Source organism: Cryptomeria japonica, chromosome 4, assembly GCF_030272615.1.
Source record: "Cryptomeria japonica chromosome 4, Sugi_1.0, whole genome shotgun sequence".
In the NCBI taxonomy this organism is placed as follows: Eukaryota; Viridiplantae; Streptophyta; class Pinopsida; order Cupressales; family Cupressaceae; genus Cryptomeria; species Cryptomeria japonica.
This window is the reverse complement of record NC_081408.1, coordinates 433,619,061-433,643,263: the sequence shown is the minus strand read 5'-3', so window position 1 is coordinate 433,643,263 and position 24,203 is coordinate 433,619,061.

Sequence of the window (24,203 nt, the reverse complement as noted above, 5' to 3'; positions counted from 1 at the left end):
CATGCCAACCATTGATCTGCTTGGGACCTGCTCATTGGTTAATTTTCCCTTTGCCTGCAAAATTTTGCCCACCTCAAGATCCATGCATGCGTGGGGTCCACCAGGCACCACCTGTTAGCCTCCTTGGTCACCTCGAGAAGCACGCCCATGCGCGTGGGGTTTGCTTGGGTCCCCATCAGCACCATCCATCAAAAGTCTTTAAAGCTTTAACACTATGGATGTATGAAGCCTTACATATAAATACCAAAAAAGTACACCTCCCAGTCAATGTGGGACTAATGCCTTATGCCTAGAATGCATGTTGTGAAGGTTTTTTGAGACTCTTCATGGCATTTTCTGCATTCGATTGAGATTTTAAACCTCCCATCACCACTACGTCAGAGAGGATGCTGGCAAAGGTCACAACACTTGATTTATACCTGCGAATGGCATTTAATTTCTAGTTTATAAAGCCCATTTACATACCAAGTGAAGGAGAGGTACTGTACACTGTTGCATTTGCTTGAAACTTCTGATGCCTCCCCAAACACCTGCCAATTACACCTGTAGATATGCATTCTTACTCCTTTGTTTTCAACTCTCTTTTCATCATCCACCACGACAACTGAGATGTTGGGAAATTTATGAAGTTCTTTCACCAGCTAGACAAGAGGAGCTGCATTACACTGGCTTGGAGTTTGTATAAAAACCCCTCTCAACATAATACGCAGGAGAGAAAGGAATTCGCCATGGTTGAAAGCTTAGAGTATTGATTGCTGCAACACGTGGGGGAGTTTGGTACCATTTTCATTTAGTTTTTTGAAATTTTCTGCAGATTTTACTCTTGCCCATTTACATCCACGTGAAGGGAGAATGCTGGTGTTTTTCTTTTGTTTGGAAGTTCATTGCCTTTCCCCATCCAATTACCACACCATACGTACAACAGGGAGGATGGTGACAAAATTTTTTGGATACTGAAATTAGCACTTGCCAAATCTGCATTAAATTTGATAAATTTAACTACCTTCACATTGCCCTTTGCTTTCAACACAAGGGAGGCTCTACATCCACCATTTTGCAATTGAATTTGAAAAGTTTATCAAACTTCTCCACCCTCATGCCATAGCAGGGAAATCATTTGATTTTAAATCTATCATGTGCACTTGCTTGAAATATTTTCTACCTTTTCCATTGGTTTTCTATGTTGCCTCTCCTAACTCCATGTAGGTTATGCACCAACCAATTGCATTGCTTCACGTTGCATTTGCTGAAAGAACTTGTTGAAAGAACTTGCTGAAAGTCTCCAATGCCCCCCTTAGCCACCACGCCACTTGCAGTCAAAGACTACGCAAAGGGAAGAAGATACATCTGCCATTTTCATTTGATTGGGAGCTTTCTATGTTCTTTACCATGCGTGGGAGGAGTTGGCTTCAAAACTGCCAATTGCATTTTTTTTGAAAATTTAGTGGCTTTTTTGGTTGCCAATTGAGTTACCTGAAGGATTCTCTTTATTTGAAACCTCACTTATCAGGACACTGGACCTCAATGTCAAATCTTACTTCCCTCTTGGTTTCGGAAGATACATGCTTTTCTTTTTGACCATTTCGCCATTTAAATAATGCACAGACATGAGCCAGGTCGGGCCCCAAAGTGGGTCTGACTAAATTTTTTTTTGTTTTCATGCAACTAACCTCTAAAATACCTCAGGAACCTTAAAATTACCTCTGGAATCGATCAAAACCATTTTCGGATCATCAAATCGAGTTTCGCGACTTTCAGGTACCTGCGCCACATTTTCGCATTTAATCGCGAAGACGTAATTTTCAAGTGGTCAAAACATCTTTCTGGACCTCGCCATATGACAGGCGTGTACTCTTATATACAAGCATGAAATATACCAAATGGTTTCTCAAGACAAATCCCGAGTGAAGAGATATTAATTGGCAAAAATGACCAACTGGCTTTGTCGACACTGCGGACCTGATGAAGTCAATGTTCAGGCAACACATGATGCCTTTCTTAAAAATATCAAATGACCTCTGTAGACCCTCAAATTTGAGGTATGGGTACCTTGAAGTACATATTGAATCTTTGAATTCTCAGTTCGATCAAAAGTCTGACTGGGTACAAATAGTGCGCTCATGAAAATGGCCACAATCTACTGATACGACAATGAAAGTACGGATCACTGAAATAGATGGCTCAAGAAACCCTTTTGAAAACCGATCAAACGGATTGGTAAGAGCTTGAGATTTGAAACATATCTTTTAGTTCATGTCAAAATTAACCTAGAAGAAACATTTTGACATGACACTCACTGAGGCAACTTTTACACTTGTGCAAAACAATGCTCTGACTAGGTCCTGAAACAGGGAATTGCCAAAACATACAAACCGCAAATGGATTGAGGTTGGAAAACTGAGCAAATGGATTGCTAGAAACTTGAAATTTGGCATGGTAACTCACATTTATGCATATAATTGAATACATTTTGAAATTATTCATGAAGATCAATAGGGCAAAAGATATAAACACTCAAAGTAGGCTACTCAATAAAATCTGCATTTGTGCCTAAAATACACTTTCAGCTCACCCCTTAAATGGGTACCTGATAAACTTATCCAAACTGAATTCTGAAAGTTGCACATCACTGAATAGGCCAAATGAAAGGTGTAGGACATGTTTCCTGAGCCTTACCCTTTGAAAATCAACTGGCTCCATTTTACCCTCTCTTTAACTAGGCCATTCAAACCGACTCATTTAGAAATGCAGAGCAAAAATTTGAAATGGGCCTCTAAACTTGACTCAATTTTAATGAGTCCCAATAGGATGTACATAGGCATTTATTTAGCATGCAAAGGACTTGTCTACTAGAGGGACGGTACAACCATATTGTAGTCGCATTCTACTTTGACCAAGTCCGGTGGGAGTTTGGGTTTGAGTAGTGTGTCCCTACAAATGTGCCTATCTATATCTGACACTCACGCGTGACTCCTAGGGTGGGATCCATTCCGTACTAGCAATGAGATTGATATCACAGATTCAGATGGGTCGAATCGAGATATCACGATCGACTATAGAGATGATGTGGGCACACACAGACGGTACAGTACATGGTGGGGTGGTACATACCCTAGAGCCATCTTTCCAACAGAGTTCCCTAGAGGGAACCTCAGACTGTGGAGATACGTTGGTGACAAGGAGGATCCTGATACATCCAAGGACCTTGTTGAGGAGAACAAAAATGATCAGGATGATGATGCAGGAGAGCAAGAGATTGGTGGTGATGGAGATGATCCTGATGCAGGAGAGGGAGATCAGGATGGTGATGATGAGGAGGATGGAGAGGAGGAGGAGGAGGAGGAGGAGGCGGAGGAGGAGGAGGATGAGGATGAGGATGAGGAGGCCGAGGAGGACGAGTCAGATGTAGTTCCTCATCACTCCAAGGATGACACCATAGCCCTAGATCCATCGAGAATTCCATTTCAAGTGGAGAAGGACCCTATAAGGGGTCTTGATCCTAGTCTCTACCATCCCGTGCCCACTGTGTAGAGACATTATGAGTGCAAAGAGCCTAGCGGGTCCCAGTCATAGGAGGTCCATTTCCATGAACTTTATTGGAGAGAGGGGTACATTGACCCCACCCCCGCATTGGTTGTACCCTGCAGATCTTTCGTGATCCGCTATACCATGCATCGTGTTCCATGCTGTCCCCTCCGCTGTCGGCTTCGTGCCATGCGTTGTGATCTAGTCTTTCATCCGCTGTGATGCTAGACCCTGCACCTCCTCCGTGACGCTGAACCTTGCACCTTCGCCATGCCGCTGCCCTCCCAACCTCCCTATTGGCCCCCTGGCCACCGAACTCCTACTGGCACCAGCCTCCCTGCCACCCGACGACACTGATCCCTCCCGTGCCTCGACGGTCTCTCACACCGGCCCCGTTGACAGTCTCCTGCACCGGGCCCCTCTGCCATGTGGGCCCCCTACCACATAGTCTCCCCCACATCACTGCTTAGTTGGTGCCTAGTCTACACGTGCCATGTTAGCAGTCGTACCTTGCCACGCCATCTGACATGCCACTGTCTATACTACCATGTCTTTTTTTTAGCCATTCAGTTCTTTGCATGTGTCAGTCCGTACTATACAGATGCCCAGTTAACAGGGAGGTGAAGTTTTTGCGATGGCTAGAAAACCATCAAATTTAACATCATGAATCATTGATGCATCATTTTTTTGAAAATTTGGCAGGCCCCCTCCATTGAGCTTTTTGATTTTGCAGTTCAACTTCAAATGACCATATCTTGCTCATTGTTGCTCCTTTTTGGGTGCATTTTTTTTTGAAATGGGCTAGTTTTTTGTGTAATTTCTTGTGGTGGTATACTTTTTTGATTTTGATGGACAAATGTTTTAGAAATCTCATTTTTTGGTGATTGTGCCTATCTAATCCTCATTTTGGCAACTTCTAGGACTCCATTCAGGCTCATACAAACTCCTTTTCAATTGCCATTTTTTTTAAAGTGTATAATTTTTCATCTACTCTCATAATATGCTATCATTTTGCAGTAATTTTGGGTAGAAATTGTACTTTCAGCATATGGTCTTTTTTGGCCAATTTGGCACTTGTATTGCATAGATCTATCTTGCTGGTCTTTTGCATTGTAGTTCTCAGCATATTAAGGAATTTGTAAAAAAAATCAGAAGTCTACCTTGCCATTGTTTGCAAGTGGCCTATTGAACACGCACTACATATAAAGTGCCAAAATCATCATTTTTTTTGGTGGGGGGGGGTTCTTTGATTGATTGAATATGGGGGGGTGTCTCTTGTGCTCTTGTGTTCCTTTTTTCTGCTATGGGTTCTCCTAAGTTTCCTCTCTTAACTCCTCATAATTATTCTACTTGGAAAATTGATGCATAGAGTAAACTTATGGAAAAATGACTAACTCATTATATTGATGGAACTATTGTTGCTCCCACTGATCCTAAGGCTGATCCTATTGGTCACTTGGATTGGCTCATAAAAACATCATGGAAATTGGTACCTTAAGAAAGTGTATCAAATGATCCCATTTTTCATATTGAGAAATGTACTTTAATCAAGGATGCTTGGGAAAAGTTTCAAGACTTGTATGGTCAAGTTGATGAGATTAGGGGATATGAATTGATAGTGATATCACCATGTTAGATCCCAAGAACTTTGATACTATACAAGATTGTCACTAAGGCAAAAGAGTTGAGAGCACAACTCAAAGATTGTGGCATTGATAAGAAGGATACTCAATTGATCTTCAATTTGATGGGAAAACTTCCACAAGAATATGCAACATTTGTTTCTAGTTTCCAAACCTAGAGGATGATAATGGGTTCAAGCTACACAATGCCTACATTTGATGATTTCACCAAAATGTTGATGATGGAACAAATTAAGTTGATAAGCATGAGAATTCTTAAGGCTTCTAAGTCTCAAGCATTAGTGGAAAATCAAGGGAACAAAGGAAAACAAGGAAAGGAAACTCAAACAAGAAGAAATGTTAATCGAAGCCTAAGATAAATCATCACCTTCTCCACAACAAGGAGATTCATCCTCTTCCAAGAGGGATGATTCACCAAAGAGGGAGAGATCTACTTGTGCCTATTGTAAAATTTTTGGTCATGTGGAGCATCGTGGCCATTCTAAGAAGATTGATGAGCTCACACATATCCTCAAAAAGCATAACATTGATTTGCCTAATGTCTACAAGAATGATGATTCACCAACTTCCACTTCCACACATTCAAAAGGGAAAGGGAAAGAATTCATGGCTTCTACAAGTGGGAAGACTCACTCTTTTGGGACAAGAAAAGGAAAAGCTCTTTGTGCTACTACAAGTCATGATTCAGGGAGATGGCTTCTATATTTAGGGGCTTCTCATCATATGGCATCTTCACAGTCTATGTTCTCTTCATTTGAGCCTCGCACCATGTCGCAGATTTTGATGGGCAATCATACATACATGGATGTGATTGGGAAAGGATCTATTGCCATTGGGGATAACTCCTTCAATGATGTGTTGTGTGTAACCCATTTGACAAACAATCTCCTTTCCATCTATCAAATCACACATGGCACAACTAAGAGAATTGTGGAGTTCACACCTGAGTAAGTTTTCATTAGAGACTTGGATACTAGAGCTATCATTGTGACTGGGTTGGTTGATCATGCATCTTGGTTATACTCCTTTTTAGATTTTATTGATGATGATAATTCTACACATGTGATGATTCTACACATGTGATGATTCTACACATGATGATCACACTTCTTGTGATGGTTCAGATTTTGAGGAGAACTTTGGGTACTTGAACTTGGGGATTCTCACATGTGACACTGTTCTTGACCCTTGTGTTTCATCTCCTCCTATTGATATCACATCACCTATTGCACCTAATGATGCAAATAGTGTGACAGTTTTTCCTTCTGGTGATTCAGTGCATTAGGATATATCTTGTCTTCTAGCTTCAGTTTCATGGGATGAGTACTTGACAAACATTGCAGGTTTGTTTGTGGAATCCTACATTGTAGATTTGGGAGACATAATTGATGATATTCATCTTCTCTTTGATGAAGATGATCCTTCTTCGATTGTTGTGAGGGCACACTCTGACTCTCTTATTCATTCTCTACGTGATCATTCTTTTGAGGTTTACATGACTATGGATAGTTATGTGCAATAGTTGGAGGAGGTCTCTTTATGCTTAGAGGAGACATGTGAGTCTTTGGGACATGTTCTACATCCATTTCCAATAGATCTTGAAGTACCTTTTTCAGTAGTGTGGAGCAGTTTACCACCTTTGGAGGGGGTATCTTTCAACATCGACATGGGGACACTTGAGCAGTTTTCAGAGATTCCATTCATCATGAGTTTTTTTCAGACATCTTCCCTTCATGATTGGGAAGACTTCATGGATACACCTTTGGTTTTGTTTCTTCCTAAGGGGAGGAATGTTTTTTGATGTTCATGGAGCAGTTTCTTCATACATCATTGAGCTTCTATCATTGATGCAAATTCTACATTGAGGGGAGGCTTCCTAGCTTCTCTTCTTCTCTCATATGGTGGGGACTTTTTCCTCATATGGGGTTTTGTTCCTTACATACTTCTATGCGAGTTATCTTGTATAGATTTCATCTCTCTTTTGGGGGAGGGCTTTTTCCCATTGGGTTTTTCTCTCTTTCCCTGCTTTGTGAGAGATTTCATTGCAATGGTTTGCATGCATTTACATTTATACATGGGAACCTAACATGGCCTTGTAGTCGGGACCTATCTTGCATTTCTTAGTTGCATTGTAGACTTAAGTGCATTCCCCAAAGTTGCACTTAAGGGGGAGTGTTGGTGTAAATAATTATTCATCATGGATATTATTACACCTTAAGTTTACTTAGGAAATGCATTTCATAGTAGTTTGGGTATGAGACACTTGGGTGTTTGTGCCACATTGGGATAGTGTGTGTAGGAGAATTTCCACCTTTTATGTTGTTGATCTTGTTACTACTCTATCATATCCACTTATTGTGGAGTGATAATTCCACCTTCGATGGGTGATCCACCTCATGTGGAATATTTTATTGTTTCTCCTACCTACCACACCTATTTCCTACCTACCCTTGTTTCTTATTGAGCCACATTTTATGTTTGTGTGCTCACTGTAGACGTCTAAAACTGGTCAACGCTTGCGGAGTCATATTTTAACATTGGCGCATTGCCTTATTTTAGGTTTTTGCATCGCATTAACATTTCTTTTATGTTGCGCACTTGGTCTTTATCATTTGCGAGCATCAAGTCTCTCTTCTGCATTCTTCATCTGTCTTGCTTTAGAATTTGGTCTTGTCGGTAACAATCTTCAGTCATGATTTTGGTCGATTTTATCCTGTCGCATCAATGTGCGTGCTCATTTGTCATCATTTTGGACATCGTCAATCCTAATTAGGGTTTTGTCCTCTTTTCAATCTTGTCATCTTGCGATCAATTCGTCATCGATCCTTGTCCTCTGATCAAATTGTCATCAATCTTGTCGTCTTGCGATCGATTTGTCGTCGATCGTTGACATTTTCAATCTTGTCATTTTGCGATCGATTTGTCATCGATCGTTGTCATTTTCAATCTCGCGATCGATTTGTTATCGATCGTCGTCCTTCTCAATCATGTCAATTTGGATCAATTAGTCATTGTTCCCTGTCAATTGGTGCATTTATCAATCAAATCACTTATCAGCATTGGTCCTTTGTCAGTCAGAATCATGATCAAATCAAATCGATATCAATTATCTTTTGTCAAAGACCTAATTGTCGTCCTTGCATTCCTAATTCATCTTCTAGGGTTTCATGATTTATTCATTTAACCTTGTTTGTCATTTCTCCCTCTAGGTTAAATAATTTATTTATCCTAAGTCTTCTTGTCACAATTAAATGTTTATTTAATTGGCTAACTAATTCCTTCTCTCTTTGTGAATTAATTAATAAATGAAAAATTATTAATTAGTTTACCTAATTTTCCAATTTACTAATTTCTCCTAATTCCTAATTTTCTAATTTTCATCAATTTTCTAATTCCTAATTTCTAATTCATCTAATTTTCTATTTTTCTAATATTTCTCCTAATTTCATGGGAATGACATAGCAAATTTGTCATAATTTGTCATAATTGTCAATCAATCAATTTTGACATAGCAATTTGTCATAATTATCAATCAATCAATCTTGCATAGAAAGTGTCAATTTGTCATAATTGTCATTCTTGATTTGAAATTTCCATTCAAATCTCCTCATGCTAATCTTGTCTTTTCTCCGATTTGTCTATAAATTGGATGAATTTCTTCAATCAAAAGGCCGAATCAATCACGCTTCTAGTACCCTTATGCTGTCATCTCGTCTTGTCAATCTTGCTTGCACATTATGCTTATGCACTTGAAGGTGAGATCCACAAAACAAAGATATTTGAAGGAGAAAGAAGGGCAATGGAGAATCATGGAGGAGACATCTGCATTTGAGATGGTTTGCGTTTGAATTGAATGTTTCATTTCCATATCTCTATTGAATGTTTGTAGGTTTTGTTATCATTGCAATCTGGTTTTGTGATTGGACTAGTTTAATTTCAATTTGCTTTGATGATTTCCACATTTCCTATCTACACTCACATATCCATATAGACTTGCCTATATATGCAGGTTCATATTCATTGTATGTAACAACTATTGATCATTTATCTATTGATGAGAATACAATTTATTCTTGTCCTATATCTTGTCTCTCTATTTGTACATTTCATTGAGCTCTTGATCTTGGCAAAATCTCACAAGGGGATATCTAGTCACCATCCTCCAGCTACTAGTCCTCGAGATATGAGATGATCATATTGTGATTCTTTTTGGTGTACAAGGATATACATGTTATGACATTTATGCTTATTTTTTTATCTCAAACATGTTATTTTAATTCTTGAAACAATGTATGCATTTCTTTGACTAAAAGTAACATATTTGGTAATGAACATGTATTTCCATGTGATTGATTTCTCAATGCTTCATGATTAAATTGATACATGTGTGATTTAATTAAATAGCTATGTATTTAATTAAATGCTACCTTGATGATGTAGAAAAAAAATGTATTAAACTTAAGAATTATATGACAAATGTGATTTAATTAAACCCCAATTAAACACAACATGATATAATCCTACTCAACAAATATGGAATCATATAACATGCTAGCACATATAAAAAATATAAATCTATTACAATTTACATAAATAAATCCAAGACAAACTATCAAGTGAAGAAACATGCTTGTCAAGAATGAAGTAATGTAGACTAAACAATACAATATCATTTAATACCACATACTTTAATGAAGATATGCTAACATATTATCCAATTTGAAGAAAGAAAAGGCACAAGGAGAGAGAGGAGACTATAAAGATAGAGAAAGAGATAGAGAGAAGAAGACTAGGCATAGTATCTACGAAGATGAATAGCATTTATGAATTCCTTGAGAGGCATACCTTCCACATCTACTATCTTGTAAGCACTTGATCCATAGACTTCAATGACAATATATGGTCCAAGGCAATCAGGGCTGAATTTTCCTTTTTCCTCAAGTAAGGCATTCATGTTACATTGATTTTCATAGAGTACTAAATCACCCACTGAGAAGGAACGTTGAATAACCTTATCATTGTAGCTTTGTTGTAAAGTTTTATGATACACTTGAATATATTCAAGAGCATTTATACGTCATTCATTGAGCATCTCAAGTTGTTGGATCCTCTTTTTTTTATAAGAATCATCATCCACTATACCTTTAAGAGAAACCCTTAAAGATGGAATTTCTAACTCCAAAGGCATAATAGTATCAACACCATAAACAAGATTATAAGGAGTATATCCCGTATCAATACATATGCTCAACTGGTAAGCCCAAAGAGCATAGATCAACTGAGTATTCTAATCCTTACCATGCTTTTTCATGGTCTTATGAAGGATTTGTTTGATTATTCTATTTGAAGATTTGGCCTGACCATTTGATTGAGGATAGTATGGTGTAGAAAATTAATGTTGAATATGATATTTCTTGAGAAACTTCTTCACATCTTTGTTTTTGAACGATGTTCCATTATCCGAAACCAAAGCGGAAGGTATTCCAAATTGGGAAATAATGTTATCTAAAATGAATTGACATATTACTTCAGTGGTAGTGGATCGAAGAGGAACTGCTTCTACCCATTTCGTAAAGTAATTAGTAGTGGTTATGATGAAAGTATGTCCTTGTGATGAGGGAGGAGATACTTTACCAATGAGATCCAAACCCCATGTGGAAAAGAGCCAAGATGCTACCTGAGATCTAAGATCTTGGGTGGGAGAATGGATCAAATTGCTATGTTGTTGACACTGATGACATTTCTTAACAAACACAAAGGAATCCTTTTCCATGGTTTGCCAATAATATCCCATTCAGAGCAATCTCTGAACTAAGAATCTACCCCCAAAATTCCCTCCACAAGCACCCGAGTGTGCTTCCTCAAGAGCAATAGGGATTTCATCTTTGTTAAGACATTGAAGGAGAATACCATTATAACCCCTTTCTATAAAGAACATTAGAAAGGATAATGTATCTAGCGGCCAACTTGTGAATCGTAGCCCTATTATTCTTGCTCGCAAAGTCAAGAAAGGTACCATCACTCAGATATCTCATGATATGTGAGTACCACTCATCCGAATCTATAATGCAACAATATGCCACATCACTAGGATTATCAGCAATAGATAGGGTAGTAAGGTTGTGAATAGTGAACTTGAGATCTACCAAGGGGTCCTCTAAAGACACGAGAGAGGATACACATGCCATTGTATCAGCATATCGATTATATTTTCGAGGAACAAGCTCCATGGTATAAGAATCAAACTTTTGCAACAAGGATATAGCTAAATCTCTATATAGTGATAGTTTATCTTGCCTAGCTTGATAAATTCTTGTCACTTGCCTTATGATTAACTGTGAATCTCCATAGATATGTAGATGTTTTATTTTTAATTCTAGGGCTACTTTAATTCCAGCTACAAGAGCCTCATATCCAAAAATGTTATTGGTACACAAGAAATTCAGATGATATGATAAAGGGATAGGTTTCTTTTTAGGAGAAATTAAGACAACCCCTACCCCCAATCCTATATGACACCTAGAGCCATTGAAATATAATTCCCAAGTCTCATAAACCTCAGTAGAGAGAATACATTCATTAGGAAAAGACTCTAGGTTAGGTAGGGAGAAGGGTTAAGGAGCCTCAACTAAGTGGTCGGTCAATGCTTGACCCTTTATTGCCTTCTGCGAGACAAACTTAAGGTCAAACTTGGTCAACATCGTTACCCACTTGGCTAAGCGTCCTGAAAGATCAGTTTTGGAGAAAAGATGTTTTGAGTGGATTAAATTTAATGATAACATGGACTTCAGCATTCAAAAGATAATGCCTTAATTTCTGGGTTGCAAAGGCCAAGGCTAGGGACTGTCTTTCTATTGTAGAATATTGGACTTCATAATCGAGTAGAGTGCAACTTATCTAATAAACAGGACATTCTCTACCATCCTTATCATGTTGTGCTAATAAGGCCGCAAGAGCATGAAGGGAAGCAACTATGTATAAAAGAAAGGGTTTAGAAGGGTCAGCATGTTGGAGAATAGGAGGATTGGCCATATATGTTTTTAAGTCTTCAAATGCTTGATGTCAATCCCCTTTCCATTGAAAGGTGATAGTCTTTTTAAGCAATAGAGTAAAAGAAAAGGTACAATCCATAAGTTTAGAAACTAACCTACAAATAGGTTGAATTTTTCCTTGTAAACTTTTTAGTTGGGAAATATTTTTAGGAGGTGACATGTTGACAATGGCATCTATTTTCTTTGTATCCACCTCAATTTCACAATGCGAAAATATGAATCCTAATAGTTTTCTATTAACCACACCGAAAACACACTTTTGGGGATTCAAGCACATGTTGTACTTGCAAATTCTCTCAAAGACCTGATGAAGGATCTTAACATGATCTATTCAAAGGATGGATTTAGCTAAGATATCATCAACATAATCTTCTAAGATTTTATGCATGTAATCATGGAAGATGAGGGTCATAGCATGTTGATAGGTAGCACTTGCATTTTTTAATCCAAAAGGAATCATAACCTAACAAAACGTGCCCCAAGGGGAGGTGAAAGTAGTTTTTAATTAATCTTAAGGATTAATGAAGATTTTATTATATCCTGAGAAACCATCCATGAAGGATAATAAAGCATGGCCTGCTACAAAATCCACTCATATCGATATTTAGAAGAGGGAAATCATCCTTCAAAGAAGCTTTATTAAGATCTCAAAAATTAGTACACATCCTAATATTGTTATTAGTTTTAGCCGCGACCACAATGTTTGAAATCCATGGGGAATAATCGATAGGACTGATGAATCTAGCATCCAATAACTTTTCAATCTCAGCCTTAACAAGCAATTCTACCTTAGGATTCATCTTTCGAATCTATTGTTTCACAGGTTTAGAATCAGGAACTAAGACAATGTTATGAGTGACAATCTTAGGATCAATGTTGGGCATGTCAAAATATACCCAAGCAAAGATTTCAGGGAATTCATATAAGAATTCACAATATTATTTTTGTTCTTCTTCATCCAAGCATTTCCCTATCTTAATAATTTTATCTTCGATACAAGGATCCATCCAGATATCAATAGTGTTACTTATGAGGAGATTACTTTGTTGAGGAGTGTCTTTCAAATGAGGAAATTCTTTAACTATGTCATCATTATTAATTTCTTTCCCAAAGTAAGCTTCTGTATTCAAACAATAGGGAAGACCGCGATATGATGATAATGAGGAAGGTTGTCATAGACTCCTAGGAATTTAGCTAAGGAATCATCAATGGGAAAAACATCCAAAGCAAAGACACTAGAAAAGTCACAGTCAATATACTCTAGATATTTTAGTGAAAGAGATGTAGTAATGACATTAACACTAATAGATGGTCTCTTAGAAGCTTTAGTACACTCAAAAGGATCATAGCCAAGTCCAAATGTTGTAATGCATAGGCAAGTTGTAAGTGTGATAAACTGGATGGTGACTCTCCTTTGTTAGTTGTTTAGCATAACTATAAGGACTCTTAGTGGGATTTCCTCCTTGCACTGTAATGATAGGTTTTTTAGGAGTACTAAAGGAATCATGACTATATCTACCTTGAATAGTGAAAAGAGGTTGATTGGGAAGTTGTGAGGTTGCGGAAGGATAAGCACCTTGGACTACATAAATAGGCTTGCTATTCTCATTCACATTTATCATGTTGATTAACCTTTAGATGTATTATTTTTGTTTTAAGATTTAGGCAAATACATAAAGTCATGAAGGGCATCATCCAACAAAGCATGGTCATATCGATTGAAAGGTTTATCTTTTGATTCAAAGGGAGACATATCCTCATAAAGATAATTGTTGTAGGCAACCATGTTGCTAGATCTAGTGGAGGAGTTGATAGGAATGTACCCATGAGAGGAATCATTCAACTTATCTTTCTCATCACCACAAAATGACATAGTAACAAGGTTGAATAGTTTTTGGTAAAATGAGGGTTTAGAAGGCTTAGGGTTCAAAAAATCATCTAGAGCTTCATCTAATTCATCCTTAATAAAATAATAATCAACAAAATTGCATACATCATCAAAAGTATGAACATATTGCAAATAAAAATCTGACATTTTGAAATGGAAACTGAATGAGATTTAAACACACAATGCAAACAAATAAAGGGAAATCTCTTTTTTTTTCTTGAAATTTTCATTTTTTTTGGAATTTTATGTTTATAGAGAAAATGAAAGATGCTAAGTCTAGATCTAAAAATAAAATGTAATGAAAATGAGATTGGATTTATGTGGGTTTCACCAAAATATGTAGGGGAAAAAGTGAGACTAAGCAAACAAGCCCTAATCCCACTCTCATGTACACATTCTGGAATATAGAAGAGCCTAGGGAGGTAACGCACTTTGGCTACTTCTTATGAGGAAGAGAGATCCAAGGATTACCTCTTAGGTTTTCTATTCCTTTGCTACAAATGAGATGAATAAGTGACGCAAAGTGAAAATTTGAATGATTTAACCTAAAATAAAAGTATGCATAAACAACCCTAATCTAGAAATTCAAAACTGAGAATAACTGATATACTGTTGAAAAGTGTAGATTAAGAGACAAATTCAGAAGTGCACTTGTACCAAAAATCTGAGCAAAAATGTCTAGGATCAGAGTGCTATGCCCCTATCCTTATTTTGTAGACTGGAAGCTGTACTTGACAGGCTGGTATCTCTGAATTCTGAACTGCTGATATGCCAAACTTTGCTAAAAAAAGGGAAGACAAAGGCACCACGCCCTTGTCCTAGGGAGGAAAAGGGCACCATGCCCTTGTCCTAGGGAGGAAAAGGGCACCACTCCCTTGTCCTAAGGGTTTTCGATCAAATCTAACCATTAGAATAGTTTATGTGTGCTCTATCGATCTTGAAAGTTGCAGTGATGCTCAGACCCCAAATTTGCACCTGTAGCTAAGAATAGGGTTTTGCCTTAGTCAAATCCCCACTTCAGTGATTTCCACCTCAACAAATAACCAATTTGAATAGTAAGATAGTGTGTTCAAGAACCTTGTGTGTGTGCAAGATCCTAGGATGAGAGTAAATAATCTAGAGCGACCCTAAAGAGTAAACCCTATGATTGTAATTAACAAATTAAATGCTCTAAATCAATGATGCAAAGTAATCTAAAGTATAAATGTAAATCAAATTGATGCAATGAAGTTCATACAAAGACATAGAAACAACATGAAACCATACCCAACCCTAAGTGAGAGGTACAAGCCAATCTTCAGTCGGTGATCCCCTATTGCCTTCTCATATCTTCAAAAGCCCGCAATTTATGAAAGAATGCTTGATAGGTGTTCTTGAATGTTGTTGAAGACTCCAAAGATTTGCTTTTTTTCTACATAGAAGGTTCCTTGTAATCACTCCAAAAGCAATTTTCTAGATTTTAATCCTTAGATCTTCTAATGAAGAAAGAGAGCTCTTATGTATGAAACCCTAGATATTAATTTCATCTTTAGGCCAACCTAGGATTTGAATTTACCACCAATATTTTGGGTTTAGGCATTATAATATCATAGAATTGTGCTCCCAAAATTTCAGGAAAAATATTGGGTACAGTGTTGCACTTGCACACAGTCTGACCAACTTTTCAGCAAATTTTTAGGGCCGTTAGATATGATGATATTAGAGCAGATCCCAAAGTTACAACTAATTCCAATACATTTTGATATGTGAAATCAGGCCTTAAAGATCAAAATAGGACATAATTAGGGTTTATGATTTAATTATTATTTGAAGGAATAAGATGAAAAGGGGCACACTTAGGGTAAAGGGCCCAACTTTATAATGTGTGAAGTGATGAAACATGAATTTAGATTTAATTAAATTGATTAATTAAATACTTAAAGTGATTAGAAATGCAAGATGCAAAATACACTAAGGCAGGTGCTAAACCAAGCGTGCAATTGTACCACCCTAGCAAGGGTGTACAATTTATGATACTACAAATACCTCCTTCTATGAGTCTTACATTTGTGACCCAATCATCTCCTATACCTAGCTATCATAGTGTTTCACCTCCTTACTCTCAACCTTCACCTTCATACAACAATGTTACTCCTCCATCCCAATCCAACATGTCTAATTTCAACCCATCCACCGAAGCAACCATTAATAGCCTAGTTCAAATTGTGTCATCCTTGCAACAACAAATGGCTTCCATGAACCAGTCCAAGTTTAATGTGCCCATATTTGATTTAGTGATCCCATTATATAATGGCATTGTTCTCATTGACTCTCCTAAACATGTAGAAGTTCCTCAATTGGAGCTTTATAAAGGAAAAGGTAACATTTCAAACTTTGTGTAGTGATTTTTCTCATGATCAAAGACTTTTGGCTAAATTATTTACTAGAACATTTAGGGATAAAGCTTTGCAATGGTATTATTCTTTGCCTCCTTGTTCATTACATCATTCAAACAATTGGCTAATGCTTTCATTGAGAAATTTCATAATAATATTTTTTCTAAGATTACTTTGACTAATTTGATTTATTGTAAGCAAGTTGTTAAAGAAAAAGCGATAGATTTTATTGCTAGAGATAAGCATTTATATTTTCAAATATCTTATCCTATGCCTGATCATGATGTTCAAATAATTTTTATTTCTAATTTTCAAAAAGACATTAGGGATAAACTTCTCTTTTCTGAGTTTGCTTCCTTTATGTAGTTGTGAGAAGTACTTCATAACTATCAGCTTCAAAAGAATCAATTTGAACAATCTCCTTTGTGATATTTTGCCAAGATCTAAAGACAATGGAAAGCACAAATAAGAGAGAACAAAATGTATGATATGAATAAACTATATTCTATTAAGATGAGAATACTGATCAACTAGATCATCAATCATTAATTACATACAATGAATATGAGCTTGCATATACATTCAAGACAATATGGATATGCGAGCACACAAACATGATATGTGGAAATAGGTGTGGTAGGTAGGAGAAACAATAAAATATTCCACATGAGATGGATTACCCACCAAAGGTGGAATTATCACTCCACAATAAGTGGATATGATAGAGTAGTAACAAGATCAACACCATAAAAGGTGGAAATTCTCCTACACACACTATCCGAATGTAGCACAAACACCCAAGTGTCTCATACCCAAACTACTATGAAATGCATTTACAAAGTAAACTTAAGTAAGGTGTAATAATATCCAAGATGAATAATTTTTTACACTAACATCCCCCCTTAAGTGCAACTTAGGGGAATGCACTTAAGTCTACAATGAAAATAAGTAATGCAAGATGGGTCCCAACTACTAGGCCATGTTAGGTACCCATGTACAAATGCAAATGCATGAAAACCAATGCAATGAAATCTCTCACAAAGTGGGCAAAGAGAGAAAAACCCAATGGGAAAAAACCCTCCCCCAAAAGAGAGATTAATACTATACAAGAGAATTATCATAGAAGTATGTGAAGAAAAAAACCCCATGTGAGGAAAAAGTCCCCCCCATATGAGAGAAGAAGAGAAGCCAGGTAGCCCCCCCTCAATGGAGAATCTGCACCAATGTTAGAAACTCAAGAATAAATGAAGATACTACTCCAAGAACATCGAACAACATTCCTCCCCTTAGGAAGAAACAAAACCAAAGGTGGATCCATGAAGTCTCCCCAATCATGAAGGGAAGATGAATGAAAAAAAGTCACGATGAATGGAATCTTTGAAAACTGCTCAAGTGTCCCCATGTCGATGCTGAAAGATACCCCCTCCAAAGGTGGTAAACTTCTCCACACTACTGAAAAAGGCACTCCAATATCTAGTGGAGATGAATGTAGAACAATTCTCAAAGACTCACATGTCTCCTCTAAACATAAAGAGACCTCCTCCAACTATTGTACATAAATATCCACAATCATGTCAACCTTGAAAGAATGATCATGTAGAGAATGGACAAGAGGGTCAGAGTGTTCTCTTGCAACAATCGAAGAAGGATCATCTTCATCAAAGAGAAGATGAATATCATCAATGATGTCTCCCAAATCTGCAATGTAGGATTCCACAAACAAACCTACAATGTCTATTAAGTAGGCATCCCAAGAAGCTAAAGCTGGAAGATAATGAATCACATGAAGGAAAAAGTGTCGCACTATCTGCATCATCAGGTGAAATAGGTTATGCGATATAAATAGGAGGAGATGAAACACAAGGCTCAAGAACAGGGTCACATGTGAGAATCCCCATGTTCAGGTTCCCAAAGGTCTCCTAAAAATTTGAACCATCACAAGAAGTGTGAGCATCATGTGAAGAATCATCATATGTGAAATTGTTATCATCAACAAAATCTGAAAAGAAATACAGCTGAGATGCATGATCAACCACCCCAGTCACAATGATAGATCTAGTCTCCAAGTATCTAATGAAAAATGACTCAAGTGTGAACATCGATGTATGTATGATTGCCCATCAAAATCTGTGGCATGGTGCAAGGCTCAAATGAAGAGAACATAGACTGCGAAGATGCCATATGATGAGAAGCCCCTGAATCTAGAAGTCATCACCCTGAATCATGACTTGTAGTAGCACAAAGAAATTTTCTTTTTCTTGTCACAAAAGAGTGAGTCTTCCCACTTGTAAATTCCATGAATGCTTTCCCTTTTCCTTTTGATTGTGAGGAAGTAGAAGTTGATGAATCATCCTTCTTGTAGACATTAGGAAAATCAATGTTATGCTTTTTGAGGATATGTGTGAGCTCATCAATCTTCTTAGAATGGAAATGATGCTCCTCATGACCAAATTTTTTACAATAGGAACAAGTAGGTCTCTCCCTCTTTGGTGAATTGTCCCTTTTGTAAGAGGATGAATCTCCTTGTTGTGGAGAAGATGGTGGTTTGTCCATAGGCTTTGATTGCCATTTCTTCTTGTTGGAGTTGTCCTTTCCTTGATTTCCTTTGTTCCCTTTATTTTCCACTAATTATTGAGACTTATAAGTCTTAAGAATGCCCATGCTTATTAGTTTGTTCCATCATCAACATTTTGGTGAAAGCATCAAATGTAGGCATTGTGTAGCTTGAACTCATTGTCATCCTATTGGTTTGGAGACTAGAAAAAAATTGATGCAGAGCCCTACCCACACACCTAAGGATAATCCCAAAAAAGGTTAGTCTTCTGACCCCTCAAATTATCATAAGGGTCATGCAAGGAAGGACTCCATACCTTGGGTGAAACTACACACAAATTCACTAGGCATGGGCCTACTCAAGATGAGAAAATTCCTCAATACCTATCATACACCTTCCCATGACATCCTGCTCCTAAGGGATTTAAAATTGGTTCACTTATGGCCATTAGAGATTGGTCCATGTATTGGTTTTGGGTTTAGAATCCAATTCCTTATACCTCTTTAGAAACCTATCCCCTAGGCTAGTAGCCCTATTTGGTGATAAAATTGATCTTAACTCCATAATGTTCCACACACTCACACAAAAAAAATACCATTTTAGGTACCCTTTTGGGATTTTCACTTATCCCCAAAATTGTTTCCCCAGGTCTGCACTTTTAGGGTCTGAACCCTTTAGAGGCCAAGAGACCTAATGAGGGCAATTATGCCTATTTTACAAAGCAACTATCAGTTATTAAATTAAATTAGGAAAATAAACTTCATGAGAATATGGAGGATGGTGAGAAACCTCTAATTCTAGGGTTTCACTCTTGGAATCCACTTCTATAATGTTTTGTGATGACTGTCCTAAATCTGCCTAAGGTAGTCACATAGAGATGCCTACCTAGTTTTTCTTCTTTCTCCTCACAACCAAGTCTTCCCTACAAAAACCCATGAAAAGATTAATTTACATTGACCAATATTGCAATCCACCAAAGGAATTAACTTCTAGAGGAAGGAGATGCAAGATATGGCCATTTTCAAGTAAAACCCTAGCCAAACCCTTACTTTTCGGGTTACAGTCAGAAAAATGGAGGGTTCTCACTACAAAAACACAATTAAAGTCTCAGACCACCAAAAAACAAAATATATTTCATTCTTCCATCTAATCCATGAATTTTGTGAGTCAATTCAATCCGTACAAGCACATGTAATCACTTGAAACTCAGAGTTTCTGGGAAAACTTCAATTTTGTAGTGTTTTATTGCTTCACAATTTCAAACCACAACTTTAGCCACCTTAAGAATCATGTCCACAAGGTTTATAAAAATATCAAACAATTTCCAACCAAATTTGGAGTAGGTTGGAGCCATTGAAAGGCTTCCCCCAACCGCATTTTGAAAAGTTGCACTTTTGTACTCAAAAGTTGCATTTTCAAAATTTGCAATTTTGCACAAAATGTTGTCAAACTTATCAAACACAAAACTAAACCTTCTACTACCCCTTATTGACCACATTGTCCCAATTGGCTTATCAAATTGCCTAATTGGTGACATGGCCGGTTTACATGGTGGGGTTTATTGAATATATGAATAAAACTTGCATAAACACAAGACACACTAAGACAACTATTAGGGTCCTAATATTCATCCCCAGAGCCATGGTTTTCTTGTGGATGGGGTGCACCTACACCATACTCCTTGGAAGAGGAGATCTCAAGCCCACTTCAGATCAGAGTTTGTAAGTCTACACCATGGTTGTATATCTGTCATCCAAACTGCCTTAGAATCTGGTTTGTCCTACCAAGCCACCAAGTACTCAATGCAATCCTTATTCCTTGTCTTCTTGGTGACTCTAGTTCCTAACACTTTGCTCAACTTAGGTTATTCATACCTTAGAATGTCATTGTCTACTGTAACCTGCACTAGTTCCTTCACTTGATTGTCACTACCTTTGAAAAGTGTAAGATCACACACATTAAAAATGGGTGATAATCCAAGATCAGGAGGAAGTTGGATTTCATAGGCATTTTGTCCACATTTCTTCAAAATCTGACATGGTCCAATCTTCCTCTGCATGAGTATGGTGTGCTTATCCTTTGGGAGTCTCTCCTTCTTCAAATGTACCCATACCAAGTCCCTAACACTAAATTGCACATCCCTCTTTTTCCTGCCAGCATAAGCCCTGTACTTCACTACAGATTGTTGGAGATGAGACTTCACTTGATCATGTACCTCCTTGATGGCTGATGCAAAATCTTCACCATCTGCACTAATGGGCTCTTCTTTGGGAAAATACCTTAACTTCAATACTCCCCTTGGGTGGATGCCATACATAATTTGGAAAGGAGACTTCCCTGTGCTCCTATTTATAGTGTCATTGTATGAGAACTCTGCATGTGACAATATATTTTTCCATTTTTATCCATGTTGCCTTGTCAAACACCTTAATAGGTTTCCCAATGACCTATTGACAAATTCAGTTTGCCCATCCGTTTGAGGATGATAGGCTGATGAGAAAGCTAGGTTAGTTCCCAACTTCTTCCAAAGGGTCCTCAAAAAGTGACCTATAAACTTCACATCTCTATCTAAAACAATGTTTAGAGGCAATCCATGTATCTAGACCATTTCTTTGAAGAATAGGTCTGCAACATATGGGGCATCACAAGAAGTCTTACATGGCAAGAAATGAGCCATTTTATAAACCTGTTCACCACTACAAAGACACTATCAAATCCCCTCCTTGTCCTAAGAAGATCCAACACAAAATCCATACTTATGCTCTCCCATGGCCTAGAGGGAATGGGTAAGGGCTGATACAAACCTGCATTAGTGGACTTCCCTTTGGCTTTCTGACATATTACACATGTTTCCACAAACTTCCTTACATCTATCTAGAACTTAGGCCAGTAATAGTGCCTCTTCACAAGGTCTAGGGTCTTGTCAAGGCCAAAATGAGCTGCCATAGCTCCATAATGCTTCTCCCTAATGTTACTTAACCTCATGAAACACTTGGGAATACACAACTGTCCTCCTTTGAATAACAATCCATCTTGTATCAGAAATTCAGAAAACTCAATATGATACCTCTCACCAAAAGTTTCACATACCTTGTATATCTCTCCAAAGTCTTCATCAACATCATACATAATCTTCAAGGAATCAATACTAACTCTCCATCTTGATTTGGTTGAAAGTTAAGACCCTCCTACTCAAAGCATCTGCAACTTTGTCCTTGACCCCCTTCTTGTGTTTGAGGGTGAAGGTGAAGGATTGTAGGGTCTCTACCCACTTCATGTGCCAATGGTTTAGCATCTCTTGGCTATTTATGAAACTGAGTGCCTGATTATCAGTAAAAACTATGAACCCTTTAGGCAATAAATAGTGCCTCCACTTCTTCAAGGACTGAACCAAAGCATACGTCTCCAAGTCGTAAGATGAGTATCTCCTCTTGGCATAATTTAGCTTTTCACTGAAAAAAGCAATAGGCCTTCCTTCTTGACTGAGCACTACCCCAATAGCCATGTGGCTTGCATCACACTCCACCTGAAATATTTTATTGAAGTCTGGTAGGACAAGGACTGGTTGTTCTGCAACCTTCTATTTCAATGTTTCAAATGAATCGTCTGCCTCTTTGGTCTAACTGAACCTACACTTTTGTCCTCCCTTTATGGTGTCAAGCATGGGTGCACAAACATGAATAAATCTTGTTATGAACTTCCTATAAAAAGTTACTAAGCCATGGAAGCTCTGGACATCATTCATAGTCTTAGGTGTTGGCCAAGATAGTATAGCACTTACCTTCTCTTGGTCCATTTTCAACTCACCTTATGAGATTACAAAGCCCAAGTAGATGATCTCCTCCTACATGAACAAACAATTATCCAAATTGATCATTATTTTCTCTTCATGTAGCCTCTTGAGAACCATATCTATGTGTTTGAGGTGCTCTCCCCTTGTGTGACTGAAAAGAAAGATATCATCTAGGTATACTATGACAAACTTGTGTATAAATTCCACCAAGACCTCATTCATCAACCTCATAAAGGTACTAGGGGCATTGGACAACCCAAATGGCATGACTTTCCATTCATAGAACCCCTCATTGGTTTTAAAAGCTATTTTCCATTCATCCCCTGCCCTTATCCTAATCTGATGTTATCCACTCTTTAGATCCATTTTGGTGAAATATTTAGCATTCCCCAAGCAATCAAGAAAATCCTCTATCCTAGGGATTGGGAACCTATACCTTATAGTTATCTTGTTGATGGCCCTTGAGTTTGTACATAGCCTCCAAGTGCCTTCTTTCTTGGGTGCAAGGAAAACAAGTATTGCACATGGGCTTAAGCTCTTGCCAATTAGGCCTGATTCAAGCAACTCTTCAATTTGCCTTGCCATTTCTGCATTTTGATATGGAGTGAGTTTGTATGCTGCTTTGTTTAGGAGAATAGATCCAAGGATCAGATCTATGTAATGACTGATGTCTCTCACCAGTGGTAGGGATCTTGGTATTCCATCTGAGATAATGCCTTTGTACTTATCAAGCAACTGTCTGACTGCAGGGTCCATGTGCTTCTATCCTCCTTCTTTCTCTTTTGTAAACTACTATTTCCTTGTCACCTTTGGACTAGGCATGAGGGCATAGAAAACTACACCTTTCTTTGCAATCTCCTTCATGAACATTTTTCCTTCTTACCATCCTTGGTGATTGAATAAGTGTTTCTCACCCCATAATGATGAGATTTCAAGTCATACTGCCATTTTCTCCCAAATAAGAGATGGAATGCATCCATCTTGGCTATATCAAATAGAAATATATCCTTGTATGATCCAATCTAAAACTCCACCCAAGCTTGCTCTTATACCATGACTTGCTGACCTTGGGTGAGCCATGAGACCTTGTAGGGGTAAGGATGAGACAACCTTCTAAGTTTAAGCTTTTCTACCATTTCAAGTGATACAAAATTTTTAGTGGATCCAGAGTCTATCAAGACCTTGCATACCTTTCCTCCTACCTTGCAACTAGTTTTGAAAAGAGATTTCCTTTGTGTAGGCTCCTTGTCAGGTACCTTCAGGGTGGTTATTTCTCTCCTCATCATAAAAGCCTCTCCTCTTTTAGGATAGCCATAGCTATCAAGAGCATTAACACTTTGATAAGTGTTTACACTTTCCACACTTTGACAATT